At 37.0% G+C, this 20,008-nt stretch overlaps 1 non-coding gene across 1 annotated transcript; it reads right to left on the reverse strand.

Moving 5' to 3' along the window:
• Nucleotides 1-2,750: 2,750 nt before the first annotated feature.
• On the reverse strand, nt 2,751-2,822 carry TRNAC-GCA (transfer RNA cysteine (anticodon GCA)). The gene has a single exon. It is a non-coding gene; the product is annotated as a tRNA-Cys (tRNA).
• Between the last annotated feature and the right edge of the window lie 17,186 nt (nt 2,823-20,008).

Raw genomic sequence — 20,008 nt, forward strand, 5'->3', positions numbered from 1 at the left:
TTCGCTTCGAGCTTAACTCCTCCCCCTTTCCATTTCACTCCTACTGTTTAGGTCTGTTACCAATGGAAGGCCGGCAACAGAACACAGGTCAGATGATACCTCGTCGGATGATTCTTATAAAGAAGATGATAGATTTTAGAAACTAAAGAATGAAAAAAAAAAAGATGAGAAATTCAATGGGATTCTTGATTAGATCAGGAATCCCATTTTTGATTCGGTATGGATAAAAGATCTTCCTATGTTATACTATTCAATTCTCGACGATGAATCGATTTAATAGATCAGATATTGTTATTCATATTCATAATATAATATTGAATATTGATCCGATTCAGTATCAACCATCAGGATGCACCCATTGAATTTACAGGAGAAATCTTTTTATTTTTATTTTTTTTTTTCTATGGGATTAGATCCCGAGTTATTGCGAAGCAAAAAAAAACGATGAGATTATGGAAGTCAATATTCTCGCATTTATTGCGACTGCGCTGTTCATTTTAGTTCCTACTGCTTTTTTACTTATCATCTACGTAAAAACAGTCAGTCAAAATGATTAGAATTAAACTTGACTTATTAGCTCTTATCAATGATTGACGAAATAAAAGGGATTCCAATTCCAAGTCTTAAATGAAATTAGAGAACTGGAATCAACAGTATAATAGATGGTGTAGTAGAAAGGTTCATATAGTTCTTTCTACCACACTATCTATTATTATATTGTAAAAATATTGTATTGCATGTATAAAGTTGTATTGTATAAATTCAAAAAATGGATGGGTTTGATATAGACTAGATACAATATCTATCCATATAAATGAAGTAATTGATTGGGCCGTTAACAGATACCCCACGGAGTTCTATAGTCACTTCTTCGGATTTGAAAAATAAGTATAAGTAGTAAACACCACCCATTTTTCATGCTTGAGCCATGACATGAGGTGAGTCAATAAAGCATAAATAGGATTCCTAGAAGTATAAAACTTAAGTGAGCACGGATCACCCGACGCAAGATCTTATTATGCGTAGTACCCCTTTGAACAACCACTACGTCTATGGCATCTCCAGTAGAAAGTACGTATCCACGTAATAGTAGCAGTACTTCCTCTTTGAACAGTCAAGAGGGAAAAACAAATAAAAAAATAGGGGTTGGTTGCTCCTCATTGTAATATCCATAATTATGGTAAGAGCGGGTTCATCGAAATCGAATATTATATTTAGGAATAGGAAGAGTTCGGCTGGAAAAATTTCCTATCATGCGCATTCCTTTGAGTTTCGAAATACGAACAACATCAGAATCAAATCATTCAAATATTGATCGAAAGATCATTGTTCATATATTACTGGATTACCCTAGAATTTTTGAAATGGATTATCTTAAAACGCTTCGCGGAACGGTCCATTAAACATAAGCACCATTGATCCAATTTGATTACTCAACTTAATTAGTAGTACCCCTAGAGTCCACTTCTTCCCCATACTACGAGTGAAAGGGAAAACGTAAAGACCACCATTAAAGCAGCCCAAGCGAGACTTACTATATCCATGTAAATTATCTCCCCGATCTCTATGAATATGAAGGAATTATTCCATTATTAATCACTAATAATAGTGGAATCAATGGTGCAGAGTCAAAATGGCATTTTGCTCTAACGCTATTGATGAACCAATCCAATGAATACAAGAGTTCCTATACTCTAATTACAAGGATCTCCGGTCGAATCGGAAAGCAGTAAGCAAAAGCAAGATATACAACTACCCTTGGAGATCTTAAAAGGAATGTTACTAATGAAAGATGTAGGAATAGTAAGACCCATTGTTTGTTTTGTTAGCTTTCATAAGCATAAGAAAAAAAAATGGAATATAAATAGAATATATATATATACCATAAAGATGTAAAAGATAACTATCTTAACTATCTATCACATACCTCTATCTACCCCCCAAGTCTTACTGTCTCTGTTTCTTTCTGTGAAACAATCGGGGGACACCCCATTACGTTCTTGGCAGGGTGTTACAAAAAACGGAGAAGTATTTTTCAACTTTTATTAGAAAATTAGATTCTATATTCTATAATATAGATATAGAATAGTTAGTTATTCTATAACTATAATAGTTATAGTTAAGAGTTGATTACCCATCCAATCCAATATTGATTGGATACCTGAGTAAGTACTCAGGGATTCTCGTGAGTCTGGATACAAAATACAAACTATCCTTAGCCCTTTCCGCAACTCCCAATTTGATTCCCCACCAACCTACCCAATTTAATTCAAGACTCAGTCAGTGGGCACCACCCTAGTAAGGTAGGGTAATTAGGAAGTATTGATAGTGCTTCCTATAATCTCCCTCAGATCCTAGAATAGAAGCAAGGATTGGATTTACATTTAGGAACCGAACCCCCTTTCCTTCGGCTACCCCGATTTTAGGTATCTGACTTTCGTAGTTCTGAATCTCACAATTTCAGTTTTACTATCGATTCGATTGATAAATCAAATACAAAGAAATAGCCCGAACCAACCAGTAATCAGTCATAAATCGGTTTTTTTTCATATTGATACCCGATTTTAACCATAACCAAATGATAAAAATTCAAGTCTTTTTTTTTTATAGAACCTCTGTATTCTTAAAATACAGTATCTACAACCCTAGTCATGCTTCTGTCAGGCAAGAATTTTGTGAGTTCTATTAGCATATGTGAGTTCTATTAGCATAGAAGGATAAGGTATTCCGAAGCTTTTCTTTTGTTGATCAGGCGACACCCGGATTTGAACTGGGGAGAAAGGGATTTGCAGTCCCGCGCCTTACCACTCGGCCATGCCGCCAAAATGATCCAAAATAGACCTAACTCTTTCTTTTTTTTTTTTTTTTGGGGGGGGGGGGGTTACTCAACCTTTTTTTGGTTTGAGTTGGATTTTTAAAACGGGTTTCTTTATCCCTTTCCAAAAGGGATCCCTGGGTCCAGGGTTCTCTTGATTGTATAGTGTTTCAAAACATAATATTTTTTTTTATATTGAAACAGAAAAAAGATATTTCTAGGCACAGAGTCCAAAATTCAGAGTAAATTGGAGCCATTAATTATTTCCTGTGAATTCATGAACAGTTCTTGGATTTTGATCTAACGTTTTCTTTCCTCTTACCTTAATAATTAAATTAATAACATAAGAAAACAAAAAAGTTGATACACGACTAATCAGTATCAATTGTTTTCAATTTCAATTATAACAACATATATGTGTATATGTAAACCCTCGAACATAAATTGTTACACGCATACCTAGTCCTATCCACCTTATCTTATAGGGAATTGTCGTGCTTGAATTTTGCATTGAATATTTTTCTATTGAATAAGTTGAATCTAAATTGGAAATTCGCATATAGCACCCCGAAAAGAGGGGATATGCAGATAACTAGATAGCTATATCTGGATATACTTATACAATGCCCTTTACGCACTTCAATCGTATTCTACTAATTCTACTAACACTAACAAGAGCTCCCTCTTCTCTGTGAATCCTTTTTTGAACAATGGTGGAATCAATGAAATAAGTTAAGTGCTAAAATAAAAACCAACTCGATACTGTTCCGGATTATTCTGTCTTTATCTCATTCATAGAGAATGGATCAAATCATGAATCTATTTCTGGTACCCAATCTTATTTCTGATACCCAATCTTATTTCTGATACCCAATCTTATCGTAATATCATAATAACAGGTAGAAATTGGATCCATTTGTATATTCTATACAAGACTCCATCAGTCTAAGCTAAGGGGCAGAATTTTGTTTCAAGGAATGTTTTATTAATCCATCTCCATTTGGATCCGTCGAAAATTATCTCTCTTTATTCCTCCGTCTATGCCAATTTCATAGGTCTATGGAATTGGATAAAATTTCATGTGATTCAGTAAAAAGAATATACATTCCATCATTGCTCGATCGATCTATATGGTTCGATAAAGACTTAACCAATAATGGGATTTTTTCAATAAATGGGAAACTTAATTAAGATGCTCCGGGATGAAAATGAGGGAATGTCTACAATACCTGGATTTAGTCAGATACAATTTGAAGGATTTTGTAGGTTCATTGATCAGGGCTTGACCGAAGAACTTCATAAGTTTCCAAAAATTGAAGATACAGATCAAGAAATAGAATTTCAATTATTTGTGGAAACATATCAATTGGTGGAACCCTTGATAAAAGAGAGAGATGCTGTGTATGAATCACTCACGTATTCTTCTGAATTATATGTACCCGCAGGATTAATTTGGAAACCCGGTAGAGATATGCAAGAGCAAACCGTATTTATTGGAAATATTCCTCTAATGAATTCCCTGGGAACCTCTATAGTAAATGGAATATACAGGATTGTGATCAATCAAATATTGCAAAGCCCCGGTATTTATTACCGTTCAGAATTGGACCATAACGGAATTGCTGTCTATACCGGCACAATAATATCAGATTGGGGAGGAAGGTCAGAATTAGAGATTGATAGAAAAGCAAGAATATGGGCCCGCGTGAGTAGGAAACAAAAAATATCTATTCTAGTTCTACTATCAGCTATGGGGTCGAATCTAAGAGAAATTCTGGATAATGCTTGCTACCCTGAAATTTTCTTGTCTTTCCTGAATGAAAAGGAAAAAAAAAAGATCGGGTCAAGGGAAAATGCCATTTTGGAGTTTTATCAACAATTTGCGTGTGTAGGTGGGGATCCAGTATTTTCGGAGTCCTTATGTAAGGAATTACAAAAGACATTTTTTCAACAAAGATGTGAATTAGGAAGGATTGGTCGACGAAACATGAACCGGAGACTGAATCTTGATATACCTCAGAACAATACATTTTTGTTACCACGAGATATATTGGCTGCTGCGGATCATTTGATCGGAATGAAATTTGGAATGGGCACACTTGACGATATGAATCACTTGAAAAATAAACGTATTCGTTCTGTAGCAGATCTGTTACAGGATCAATTGGGTTTGGCTCTGGTTCGTTTAGAAAATGTGGTTCGAGGAACTATATGTGGAGCAATCAGGTATAAATTAATACCGACTCCTCAGAATTTGGTAACTTCAACTCCATTAACAACTACTTATGAATCCTTTTTTGGATTACACCCTTTATCTCAAGTTTTGGATCGAACGAATCCATTGACACAAATAGTTCATGGGCGAAAATTGAGTTATTTGGGTCCTGGAGGATTAACTGGTCGAACTGCTAGTTTTCGGATACGGGATATCCACCCTAGTCATTATGGACGTATTTGTCCAATTGACACGTCCGAAGGGATCAATGTTGGACTTATTGGGTCCTTAGCTATTCATGCGAGGATTGGTTATTGGGGGTCTATAGAGAGTCCATTTTATGAGATATCTGAGAGATCTAAAGAGGTACTGGTGGTTTATTTAGCACCAAGTATAGATGAATACTATATGGTAGCGACAGGAAATTCTTTGGCCTTGAACCAGGATATTCAAGAAGAACAGGTTGTTCCAGTTCGATACCGTCAAGAATTCCTGACTATTGCATGGGAACAGATTCATCTTCGAAGCATTTTTCCCTTCCAATATTTTTCTATTGGAGCTTCCCTCATTCCTTTTATTGAGCATAATGATGCGAATCGGGCTTTAATGAGTTCTAATATGCAGCGCCAAGCAGTTCCGCTTTCTCGGTCCGAGAAGTGTATTGTTGGAACTGGGTTGGAACGCCAAGCGGCTCTAGATTCGGGGGTTTCTGCTATAGCCGAATGCGAGGGAAAGATTATTTATACCGATACTGACAAGATCATTTTATCAGGTAATGGAGACACTATAAGCATTCCATTAGTTATGTATCAACGTTCCAACAAAAACACTTGTATGCATCAAAAACCTCAGGCTACGCGGGGTAAATGCATTAAAAAGGGACAAATTTTAGCGGGTGGTGCGGCTACTGTTGGCGGTGAACTCGCTTTGGGAAAAAATGTATTAGTAGCTTATATGCCATGGGAAGGCTACAATTTTGAAGACGCGGTACTCATTAGTGAGCGTTTGGTATATGCCGATATTTATACTTCTTTTCACATCCGGAAATATGAAATTCAGACTCATGTGACAAGCCAAGGTCCTGAAAGAATCACTAGGGAAATACCCCATTTGGAAGCTCATTTACTCCGCAATTTAGACAGAAACGGAATTGTGATGCTGGGATCTTGGGTAGAAACAGGTGATATTTTAGTAGGTAAATTAACGCCTCAGGCGGCGAAAGAATCATCGTATGCTCCAGAAGATAGATTATTACGAGCCATACTTGGCATTCAGGTATCCACTGCAAAGGAAACTTGTCTAAAATTACCTATAGGGGGAAGGGGCCGGGTTATTGATGTGAGATGGATCCAGAAAAAAAAAAAGTCCAGTTATAATCCAGAAATTATTCGTGTATATATTTCACAGAAACGTGAAATCAAAGTAGGTGATAAAGTAGCTGGAAGGCATGGGAATAAAGGTATCATTTCGAAAATTTTGCCTAGACAAGATATGCCTTATTTGCAAGATGGAACACCAGTGGATATGGTCTTCAACCCATTAGGAGTACCTTCGCGAATGAATGTGGGACAGATATTTGAATGCTCTCTCGGGTTAGCGGGGAACTTGCTGGACAGACATTATAGAATAGCACCCTTTGATGAAAGATATGAGCAAGAAGCTTCGAGAAAATTAGTGTTTTCTGAATTATATGAAGCCAGAAAGCAAACAGCAAATCCATGGGTCTTTGAACCCGAGTATCCAGGAAAAAGCAGAATATTTGATGGAAGAACAGGAGATCCTTTTGAACAACCTGTTATAATAGGAAAACCCTATATCCTGAAATTAATTCATCAAGTTGATGATAAAATCCATGGGCGCTCCAGTGGACATTATGCACTTGTTACACAACAACCCCTTAGAGGGAGGGCCAAGCAAGGGGGACAACGAGTAGGAGAAATGGAAGTTTGGGCTCTAGAGGGATTTGGTGTTGCGCATATTTTACAAGAGATGCTTACTTATAAATCCGATCATATTAGAGCTCGCCAGGAAGTACTTGGTACTATGATTATTGGAGGAACAATACCTAACCCGGAGGATGCTCCCGAATCTTTTCGATTACTCGTTCGAGAACTACGGTCTTTGGCTCTGGAACTGAATCATTTCCTTGTATCTGAGAAGAACTTCCAGATTCATAGGAAGGAAGCTTGATCGGAATGAATCCGAATTTTTCTTCTATGATCGATCGGTATAAACATCAACAACTTCGAATTGGATCGGTTTCTCCCCAACAAATAAGTACGTGGGCCACCAAAATCCTACCTAATGGAGAAATAGTTGGAGAGGTGACAAAACCCTATACTTTTCATTACAAAACCAATAAACCGGAAAAAGATGGATTGTTTTGTGAAAGAATCTTTGGACCTATTAAAAGTGGAATTTGTGCTTGTGGAAATTATCGAGTGATCGGAGATGAAAAAGAAGACCCAAAATTTTGTGAACAATGCGGAGTCGAATTTGTTGATTCTCAGGTACGAAGATATCAAATGGGATACATCAAACTGGCATGCCCAGTGATCATGTGTGGTATTTGAAACGTCTTCCCAGTTATATCGCGAATTTTTTAGATAAACCCCTTAAGGAATTAGAAGGCCTAGTATACTGCGATGTGTGATTTGATCGAAATCTTGATTTTACAGATTCGGAATGAGAAACTGTCACCCCATTCAATCCGATTGGGATGCCCCCGACTCTGACATGTCTCTTTGGAGGAGGAACATGAAGCTCAGAATTATGGGTGTATTAAATACTTCCAAATAGAAAAGGGAATTGATCCATGGTCGATTCCATAATAGATAAATCGGAATTGCTAGTTATACCTCGTGAAAAAAAAAAACTTCTTTCGTGGAATTAGCCATTCCATTTGTTTTCGAAAGAGATTCCATTCAAGTAAACAAATATGGCATGGTTACAGGAGTTTATCCATCGCATATATGCTTCAAAGGATATCATAGCATAACCATCGAGGTGAAGTAGGGACCTAAAAGATCGAATGAAACGATGCATAGACAAGTAAATCCCTTATGAGATGAGTGAGTTCGAAGATATTCGAATTTTTATTTGAATTATTAAAATAAAAGGAATTTCTCATTCGAAGGGAAGTAGACTACTCAAAAATTTCTCATTTCCTTTCTGTCGTAATTGAATTGAATAACTAATTCATAAAGTAAAAGTAAGAATGAATAATGAGATATTGGTTGGTCCTCGCTGTGAACTTGAGTAAGGAGTAAATCTTTATGGGGCTTTCTAGAACAAAATGGGAATTGGAAAAAAAGAACCCCTTTCTTTATTTGATGTAACTACTTGAGCCGGATGAGAGGAAACCTTCACGTCCGATTTTTAAGGGGGGAATTCATAGGAACCTATCCCAATTTTTCTTTTGCTAGGCCCGTTGCTAAAAAACCCACTTTCTTACGATTACGAGGTTCATTCGAATATGAAATCCAATCCTGGAAATACAGCATCCCACTTTTTTTTACTACCCAAGGCTTCGATACATTTCGAAATCGAGAAATCTCTACTGGAGCGAGTGCTATCAGAGAACAATTAGCCGATCTGGATTTGCGAATTATTACAGATCATTCATTGGCAGAATGGAAGGAATTAGGGGAAGAGGGTTCCACCGGGAATGAATGGGAAGATAGAAAAATTGGAAGAAGAAAGGATTTTTTGGTTAGACGCATAGAATTAGCTAAGCATTTTATCCGAACAAACGTGGAACCAGAGTGGATGGTTTTGTGCTTATTACCAGTTCTTCCTCCCGAGTTGAGACCCATTATTCAGATAGATGGGGGTAAACTAATGAGCTCGGATATTAATGAACTCTATCGAAGAGTTATCTATCGGAACAATACTCTTACTGATCCATTAACAACAAGTAGATCCACACCAGGGGAATTAGTAATGTGTCAGGAGAAATTGGTACAAGAAGCCGTGGATACACTTCTTGATAATGGGATCCGCGGACAACCAATGAGGGACGGTCATAATAAAGTTTACAAATCGTTTTCAGATGTAATTGAAGGCAAAGAGGGGAGATTTCGCGAGACTTTACTTGGTAAACGAGTCGATTATTCGGGTCGTTCCGTCATTGTTGTGGGCCCTTCGCTTTCATTACATCGGTGTGGATTGCCTCGAGAAATAGCAATAGAGCTTTTCCAGACATTTTTAATTCGTGGTTTAATCAGACAACATCTTGCTTCCAACATAGGGATTGCTAAAAGTAAAATTAGGGAAAAAGAACCAATTGTATGGGAAATACTTCAAGAAGTTATGCAGGGGCATCCCGTATTGCTGAATAGAGCACCCACCCTGCATAGATTAGGCATACAGGCGTTCCAGCCTATTTTAGTGGAAGGACGTGCTATTTGTTTACATCCATTAGTTCGTAAGGGATTCAATGCAGACTTTGATGGGGATCAAATGGCTGTTCATGTACCTTTATCTTTGGAAGCTCAAGCGGAGGCTCATTTACTTATGTTTTCTCATATGAATCTCTTGTCTCCAGCTATTGGGGATCCCATTTCCATACCAACGCAAGATATGCTTATGGGACTCTATATATTAACAATCGGGAATCGTCGAGGTATTTGTGCAAATAGGTATAATCCATGGAATCGCGGACACTATAAAAATAAAATAGTTGGCGATAATAACTATAAGTATACGAAAGGGAAAGAACCTTATTTTTGTAGTTCCTATGATGCACTTGGAGCTTATCGTCAGAAACGAATCAATTTAGATAGCCCTTTGTGGCTCCGGTGGCGACTAGATCAACGTGTCATTGCCTCAAGAGAACTTCCTAGAGAAGTTCAATATGAATCCTCGGGAACCTATCATGAGATTTATGGACACTATTTAATAGTGAAAAGTGTCAAAAAAGAAATCCTTTGTATATACATTCGAACCACAGTTGGTCATATTTCTTTTTATAGAGAAATAGAAGAAGCCATACAAGGGTTTTGCCGGGCCTACTCATACGGTGCCTAAGCTAAGTAATTATGTGATATCCGGGCGAGCCTCCCTGGTTCAACCGGTATCCTAATTCCTTAATTTCTACGTGAATCAAGATCGAGGAAAGGAAGTCTTCGAATCACTGACTCAACCCCATTGGCGAATCCCACTCAGCGGAATACGGAGGTACTTATGGCGGAACGGCCCGATCTGGTCTTTCACAATAAAGTGATAGATGGAACTGTCATGAAACGACTTATTAGCAGATTAATAGATCACTTCGGGATGGCATATACATCACATATACTGGATCAAGTAAAGACTCTGGGTTTCCGGCAAGCCACCGCTACATCCATTTCATTAGGAATTGATGATCTTTTAACAATACCTTCTAAAGGATGGCTAGTCCAAGATGCTGAACAACAAAGTTTTATTTTAGAAAAGCACCATCATTATGGGAATGTACACGCGGTAGAAAAATTACGTCAATCCATTGAGATATGGTATGCTACAAGTGAATATTTGAGACAGGAAATGCATCTTAATTTTAGGATGACTGATCCTTCTAATCCAGTCCATATAATGTCCTTTTCGGGAGCTAGAGGAAATGCATCTCAGGTACACCAATTAGTAGGTATGAGGGGATTAATGTCGGATCCCCAAGGACAAATGATTGATTTACCCATTCAAAGCAATTTACGCGAAGGACTTTCTTTAACGGAATATATCATTTCCTGCTATGGGGCCCGCAAAGGAGTTGTGGATACTGCTGTACGAACATCAGATGCTGGATACCTCACGCGTAGACTTGTTGAAGTAGTTCAACACATTGTTGTACGTAGAACGGATTGTGGCACTATCCGAGGTATTTCCGTGAGTCCCCGAAATGGGATGACGGAAAAAATTATGATCCAAACATTAATTGGTCGTGTATTAGCAGACGATATATATATGGGTCTACGGTGTATCGCCGCTCGAAATCAAGATATCGGGATTGGACTTGTCAATCGCTTCATAACTTTTCAGGCACAACCAATATATATTCGAACTCCCTTCACTTGCCGTAGTACATCTTGGATCTGTCGATTATGTTATGGTCGAAGTCCCACTCATGGTGACCTGGTTGAATTAGGGGAAGCAGTGGGTATCATTGCGGGTCAATCAATTGGTGAACCCGGGACTCAACTAACATTAAGAACTTTTCATACTGGTGGAGTATTCACAGGTGGTACTGCAGAACAGGTACGAGCTCCTTTTAATGGAAAAATTAAATTAAATGAGGATTTGGTTCATCCAACACGTACACGTCATGGGCATCCTGCTTTTCTATGTTATATAGACCTGTATGTCACTATTGAGAGTCAAGGCATTATTCATAGTGTGAATATTCCACCAAAAAGTTTTCTTTTAGTTCAAAATGGTCAATATGTGGAATCAGAACAAGTGATCGCCGAGATTCGCGCTGGAACATCCACTTTGAATTTTAAAGAAAGAGTTCGAAAACATATTTATTCTGATTCAGAGGGAGAAATCCACTGGAGTACCGACGTGTACCATGCACCTGAATATACATATGGTAATGTTCATCTCTTACCAAAAACAAGCCATTTATGGATATTATCGGGGGATCCGTGCAGATCTAATATAGTGCCTTTTTCCCCCCACAGGGATCAAGATCAAATGAATGTTCATTCTCTTCCTGTCGAACAGAGATATATTTCTGGCCTCTCAGTGACTAATGATCGAGTGAGACACAAATTGTTTAGTTCGGGTCCTTTCGGTAAAAAAGTAGATAGGGGTTTTGATTATTCAAGACCAGATCGAATCATATCCAATGGTCATTGGAATTTCATATACCCTGCCATTCTCTACGAGAATTCTGATTTATTGGGGAAGAGGCGAAGAAATAGATTCATACTCCCATTCCAATATGATCAAGAACGAGAGAAAGAACTAATGTCCTGTTCTGGTATCTCGATTGAAATACTCATAACTGGTATTTTACGTAAAAATAGTATTCTTGCTTATTTCGACGATCCCCAATACAGAAGAAGCAATTCAGGAATTACTAAATATGGTACCATAGAGGTGGATTTCATCCTAAAAAAAGAAGATTTGATTGAATATCGAGGAGCAAAAGAATTTAGGCCGAAATACCAAATGAAAGTAGATCGCTTTTTTTTCATTCCCGAAGAAGTGCATATTTTACCCGGATCTTCGTCCATAATGGTACGGAACAATAGTCTCATTGGAGTAGGTACACGAATAGCTTTAAATACAAGAAGCCGAGTAGGTGGATTGGTCCGAGTGGAGAGGAAAAAGAAAAAGATTGAACTGAAAATATTTTCAGGAGATATCCATTTTCCCGGAGAAACAGATAAAATCTCTCGGCATAGCGGCATCTTGGTACCTACCAGAAACGGGAGAAAAAAATTCTAAGGACTCAAAAAAATTGAAAAATTGGATCTATGTCCAACGGATTACACCCATCAAGAAAAAGTATTTTGTTTCGGTTCGGCCTGTAGTCACATATGAAATAGCCGATGGCATAAATTTAGCAACGCTTTTCCCCCAGGATCCGTTGCAGGAAAGAGATAATGTGCAACTCCGAGTTGTCAATTATATCCTTTATGGAAACGGCAAACCCATTCGAGGAATCTCTCACACAAATATTCAATTAGTTCGAACTTGTTTAGTATTGAATTGGGACCAAGGACGAAATGGTTCTATAGAAGAAGTCCATGCTTCCCTTGTTGAAGTAAGGACAAATGATCTGATTCGAAATTTCATAAGAATTGACTTAGTTAAGTCCCCTATTTCGTATACCGAAAAAAGGAATGATAGGGGAGGTTCGGGATTGAATCTCGATAATGGATCAGATCGCACCAATATTAATCCTTTTTACCCCAAGGCGAAGATTCAATCACTTACCCAACATCAAGGGACTATTCATATGTTGCTGAATAAAAATAAGCAATGCCAATCTTTTCTAATTTTGTCATCATCTAATTGTTCTCGAATTGGTCCATTCAATGGTTCCAAATCTCTCAGTGTGAGAAAAAAATCAATTAAAGAAGATTCCACGATTGCTATTAGCAATTTGTTAGGTCCCCTGGGTACTGTATCTAAAATTGCGAATTTTTATTCATCTTACTGCTTAATAACTTATAATCAGATCTTCTTAAATAAATATTTGCGACTTGAGAATTTAAAACAGCCTTTCAGAGCTATTCAATATTATTTAATAGATGAAAATGGGGGAATTTACAATCGCGATCCATGTAGTAACATCATTTTGAATCCATTCGATTTAAATTGGTGCTTTCTCCATCACAATTATTGTGAGAAGACATCCACAACAATTAGCCTTGGGCAGTTTATTTGTGAAAATGTATGTATATCAAAATATGGACCGCGCATAAAATCTGGTCAAGTTATAATTGTTCATGTTGACTCCTTAGTAATAAGATCGGCTAAGCCTCATTTGGCCACTCCGGGAGCAACCGTTCATGGCCATTATGGAGAAATTCTTTATGAAGGAGATACATTAGTTACATTTATATATGAAAAATCGAGATCGGGTGATATAACGCAGGGTCTTCCAAAAGTGGAACAGGTGTTAGAAGTGCGTTCAATTCATTCAATATCGATGAACTTGGAGAAGAGGGTTGAAGGTTGGAACGCACATATAACAAAAATTCTTGGAAATCCTTGGGGATTTTTAATTGGAGCTGAGCTAACCATAGCGCAAAGTCGTATTTCTTTGGTTAATAAGATCCAAAAGGTTTATCGATCCCAGGGGGTGCAGATCCATAATAGGCATATAGAGATTATTGTACGTCAAATAACATCAAAAGTGTTAGTTTCAGAAGATGGAATGTCTAATGTTTTTTCACCCGGAGAACTAATCGGATTGTTGCGAGCGGAACGCACAGGGCGCGCTTTAGAAGAAGCAATCTGTTACCGAGCCATTTTATTGGGAATAACGAAGGCATCTCTGAATACTCAAAGTTTCATATCTGAAGCGAGTTTTCAAGAAACCGCCCGAGTTTTGGCAAAAGCCGCTCTACGAGGTCGTATTGATTGGTTGAAAGGCCTGAAAGAGAATGTTGTTCTGGGGGGTATGATACCTGTTGGTACCGCATTTAAAGGATTAGTGCATCGTTCTAGGCAACACAACAACATTCCTTTGGAAATAAAAAAGAAGAATCTATTCGAGGGGAAAATAAGAGATATTTTTTTCCACCACAGAGAATTATTGGGTTTTTGCATACAAAAGACTTTCCATGATACAGCAGAACAATCATTTACAGGATTTAATGATTCCTAATAAGAGCATATTCATTCTTTTCTTTTAACTTTGAACTATATATCTATATATATATGGTATGTATGGTCCAGTCATTTGATTTGTTAATGTTAATAAAGATAATAACGAATAGAAAGTAATTAATGACTTGGACCGTGTATCAACGGCCAATCCCTGGCAGAAGGTTCCGTCGGAACAATTATTTATTTCAAGGTACCTTGTTTCTTAACAAAAAAAAAGGGAAAGTGTGGGGTGAAATGACAAGAAGATACTGGAACATCAATTTAGAAGAGATGATGGAAGCGGGAGTGCATTTTGGTCATGGTACTAGGAAATGGAATCCTAGAATGTCACCTTACATCTCCGCAAAGCGTAAAGGTATTCATATTACAAATCTTACTAGAACGGCTCGTTTTTTGTCAGCAGCTTGTGATTTAGTTTTTGATGCAGCAAGTAGGGGAAAGCACTTTTTAATAGTTGGTACCAAAAGTCAAGCTGCGGATTCAGTAGCAGCAGCTGCAATAAGGGTTCGGTGTCATTATGTTAATAAAAAATGGCTCGGGGGTATGTTAACAAATTGGTCTACTACAGAAACGAGACTTCATAAATTCAGGGACTTGAGAGCGGAGGCGGGGAAACTCAAACGTCTCCCGAAAAGAGACGCAGCAATGTTGAAGAGACAATTATCTCACTTGCAAACATATCTGGGTGGGATCAAATATATGACGGAGTTACCCGAGATTGTAATCATCGTTGATCAGCAAGAAGAATATACGGCTCTTCGAGAATGTCTCACTTTGGGTATTCCGACGATTTGTTTAATCGATACAAATTGTGACCCGGATCTCGCAGATATTTCGATTCCAGCCAACGATGACGCTATAGCTTCAATCCGATTGATTCTTAACAAATTAGTATCCGCAATTTGTGAGGGTCGTTCTAGCTATATAAGAAATCATTGATTAATAATAAGATTAAGATAAGTCAATAACTTTTTGAACTCTATAGATTGATTGAATCGGTTACCATTCCTGAATCTCAAAAAAGAGATAAAAATGGATGGGGATATTCTGTGATTCCTTGGCACCTGAAATATGCGATTAAAGTCAAAGTGGGCGAGTCGAGAAAGAGATGGTTGAATCAAAATAATTAAAATTCCTTTTTTAGTTCTATTTCTGTCAGAGGGTAATATGAATTTTATACTATGTTCCATAAGCACACTAAGGGATATATACGATATATCTGGTGTGGAAGTGGGCCAACATTTATATTGGCAAATAGGGGGTTTCCAAGTCCACGCCCAAGTACTTATTACTTCTTGGGTCGTAATTGCTATCTTATTAGGTTCAGCCGCTATAGCTGTTCGGAATCCACAAACCGTTCCAACCGACGGTCAGAATTTTTTCGAATATGTCCTTGAATTCATTCGAGACCTGAGCAAAACTCAGATTGGAGAAGATTATGGCCCCTGGGTTCCTTTTATTGGAACTATGTTTCTATTTATTTTTGTTTCTAACTGGTCGGGTGCTCTTTTACCTTGGAAAATCATACAGTTACCTCATGGAGAGTTAGCAGCACCTACGAATGATATAAATACTACTGTTGCTTTAGCTTTACCCACATCAGTGGCATATTTCTATGCAGGTCTTACCAAAAAAGGGTTGGGTTATTTCGGTAAATACATTCAACCAACTCCAATACTTTTACCAATTAACATCCTAGAAGATTTCACAAAACCTTTATCACTTAGTTTTCGACTTTTCGGGAATATATTGGCTGATGAATTAGTAGTTGTTGTTCTTGTTTCTTTAGTACCTTCAGTAGTTCCTATACCTGTCATGTTCCTTGGATTATTCACAAGCGGGATTCAAGCTCTTATTTTTGCAACCTTAGCCGCGGCTTATATAGGTGAATCCATGGAGGGTCATCATTGACTAGCTTTCGAAAAAAAAAAGCTTATCCCAACTCTCGAGTGTCTCAAGATAATCTACTGGGGGAACACAATATATCCAAACGAGACATGTATGGTCTAGAGTAGGAACAAAAAAGATGTACGATATTTGGGAATTGTAAAAAAAAAAAGGAAAGAGATCTAAAAGATCTTTTTCCTAAGATTGACTTTATGGTCCATTTATGTTATGTCTCTCTAATCAATATTCTATGATATGATCATATTTGTTCAGTCAATTACTCTATTTTTTTTTTCATAATTTGACTAAGAATTGTTATCTTATCTGTCTCCGACATGCGCCTAAAACAAAAAGAGTATGTTCTATAGAAAGAATAATTCCATTCTTATTTGATTTGATTCAATTTGATTCAACGATTGATCAAAGTTGTCATTAATTGCAATCAAATCTTTATACGTAATGATTCGGGCTGACGATCCCATCCATTTATATTCATGCAGGGGTCGCGATAATGATAAGTAAAAGGAAGAGAAGAGTTTACAAGCAAATAAGATTCATAAAAAAGTCGATTAGGGGGTCGTGCTGAGCTAGGTATGGATATATATGTGTAGTGTAATGGCTATAAGCCAATTCCTGTGTATGTTTCGAAGCATGATTCTATTCTTCGACTAGAATCCGATTCAACAGCATAAAGAATGGTTTACGTTATGCAAGAAACACATGTATATGTGATATTAGATATTCATTAATTATCCATATATGGACTATACATACAAATAAAATAATAGAAATATATATTCTATTCTATTTTTTATTTATTATATTATTATTATTTTTTATTTTATATTATAATATTATTTTATATTTTGTATATAATATATTATTATTATTTATATTATATATATATTATATATAATATATATATATTTATTCTTTCCTACTACTGAATTTGAATTCAATAGGAGTTCTTCCGTTTTATTTTATCTGTGACTGGGGATTGAATGAATAAACAATAAACAGATGAAGTCAAGCATATAGAGGAGAACAGAACGTGCCAAGAATAAAAAGAGTGGCTTAGACCAAAGAAATGGAATAACTAGAACCTTTTGGATTTACAAAGACTACACGGTAGAAATTATAAAGGAGATATTGAAGTCGTTCTGCTGATTCAGGGATATCATTACCTCAATTCACTTTTGAGTTCTTAGTTACTTCGGGCGGATGGGTCTTAATGATGAAATAATAAGTAATAATTCATTGGTTGATTGTATCATTAACCATTTCTTTATTTTGGTGTGAGGAGCTTACCATGAATCCACTGATTTCTGCCGCTTCTGTTATTGCTGCTGGGTTGGCCGTAGGGCTTGCTTCTATTGGACCTGGGGTTGGCCAAGGTACTGCTGCGGGCCAAGCCGTAGAAGGTATCGCGAGACAACCAGAAGCAGAGGGTAAAATACGAGGTACTTTATTGCTTAGTCTGGCTTTCATGGAAGCTTTAACAATTTATGGGCTAGTCGTGGCATTAGCGCTTTTATTTGCGAATCCTTTTGTTTAATCCCATAAATATGAAAAATACGTCCTAATTTTCTTATTTTATTTTTTTGCTGTGTACCCGTCTCTTGCTTCTTAGAATTAGATCAACACTTCACCCCTATCATCTAATCACTTGTTGGTCTAATCACTTGTTCGTTGAAACAATACCCCGGGGAAGGACTAATTTGAGGATGAGGAATTAGCGAATCCACTCGCTTTCTTCCTTCCCGCCTTTAATGGAAGGGGAACCCCCCCCCCTTTTTTTTTTATTAGTTTGACTTTTATTTTATTAGATTAGGATGGAGCAAACATGAGGCCTGGGGTCTAGGGCTAATAAGTGTCTTATTGAGAACTTCTATAATCCATAATATAAATATAATAAATAATAAAAAAAAATTAGAATAGATTCAATTTCTTTATTTTTATTTTAAATAAGGAAATTAAGAAAAAAAAAAAGAGATCAATCAAACAAAACAGAGGGGATCAGGTGATACAAAAAGAACTCTGTTCGATTTTCTTAGTCCTATCTACAAGAGGAGATCATATGAAAAATGTAACCGATTCTTTCGTTTACTTGGGTCATTGGCCATCCGCCGGGAGTTTAGGGTTTAATACCAATATTTTAGCAACAAATCCAATAAATCTAAGTGTAGTGCTTGGTGTATTGATCTTTTTTGGAAAGGGAGTGTGTGCGAGTTGTTTATTTCAAGAATAGGCTGGATCCAACCAGCTGCATTTTTTTTTTTTTTTTTATTTAATTAAATAAGAAAGAAAGGTGCACGATCTCGACGAATTACTTCTGAATAAATTAAGAAATCATATGTAAGAACCATAGCATTTCGTGATTCATTGGTAAACCTTTGATTCTCTATTAGCCAATAATGAATGTGGGCCCATTAACATGGTTAAAGGTAAACCCTTTGAAGTCGAGGCACAAGAAGGTACTCTTTCTACCACTATGCTAGTAGGAGATAAGGAGATAGTTTAAAAATTTATATTAATATAATAGTTGGCAATTTATCTGATATAGAACACTCATATCGATAAAAAAATTTGAACCGTTTACTGGAAAACGGGTTTCTCGCACTTTTTATCCAATACCGAATTGACGACCTATGTATAAAATATAAAAGAAGATCAATTTTTTGGATTTGACGAAAAAAAAAAAAATAAAAAATTAATAAAAAATTTAAAATAACTAAAAAAGAAACAACTTTGCTGGCAATTACAGATTTTTTGTCTGGTCGAGTCGGAAGAGCCCTCCTAATATTCTGGTTTTGTATTAGTTTCGATGTCTTGGAATGGAATACGAACAGAGCAGAGAGGGTAAGCTCATCAATTAAAAGATATGGGGGTGCCCCCTAAATAACTGAGCGTGAGAGCCAAATGAATCGAAAGATTCATGTTTGGTTCGGGAAGAGATCATGGAAGTTTAGTTGTGAAATAAATGAGAAGGTAATCTACTTTCATTAAGTGATTTATTAGATAATCGAAAACAGAGGATCTTGAGTGCTATTCGAAATTCAGAAGAACTACGTGGAGGAGCCATTGAGCAGCTCGAAAAAGCCCGAGCTCGCTTACGTAAAGTAGAAACGGAGGCGGATGAGTTTCGGGTGAATGGATACTCTGAGATAGAACGAGAAAAATCGAATTTGATTAATGCCACATATGAGACTTTGGAACGATTAGAAAGTTACAAAAATGAAACCATTCATTTTGAACAACAAAGAGCAATTAATCAGGTCCGACAACGCGTTTTTGAGCAAGCCTTACAAGGAGCTCTAGGAACTTTGAATAGTTGTTTGAACAGCGAGTTACATCTACGAACTATCAGTGCTAATATTGGCATGCTCGGAGCCATGAAAGAAATAACAGATTAGACCTTCTACCACGAGGCATTATTTTTTTTTTTCTCCCTTTGCTTCCGAAAAAGAATTAAGAGGCACTAATGGTAACCCTTCGAGCTGACGAAATTAGTAATATTATCCGCGAGCGTATTGAACAATATAGTATAGAAGTAAAAATTTTGAATACCGGCACCGTACTTCAAGTGGGCGACGGCATTGCTCGTATTCATGGTCTTGATGAAGTAATGGCAGGAGAATTAGTAGAGTTTGAAGAGGGTACAATAGGCATTGCTCTGAATTTAGAATCAAATAATGTTGGTGTTGTATTAATGGGTAACGGTTTGATGATACAAGAAGGAAGCTCTGTAAAAGCAACAGGAAGAATTG

This window comes from Aristolochia californica, unplaced genomic scaffold (genome assembly GCF_029961685.1).
Source record: "Aristolochia californica isolate CCGP_79_NKW_82.1479 unplaced genomic scaffold, dmAriCali1.0.hap1 SCAF_277, whole genome shotgun sequence".
Classification (NCBI taxonomy): domain Eukaryota; kingdom Viridiplantae; phylum Streptophyta; class Magnoliopsida; order Piperales; family Aristolochiaceae; genus Aristolochia; species Aristolochia californica.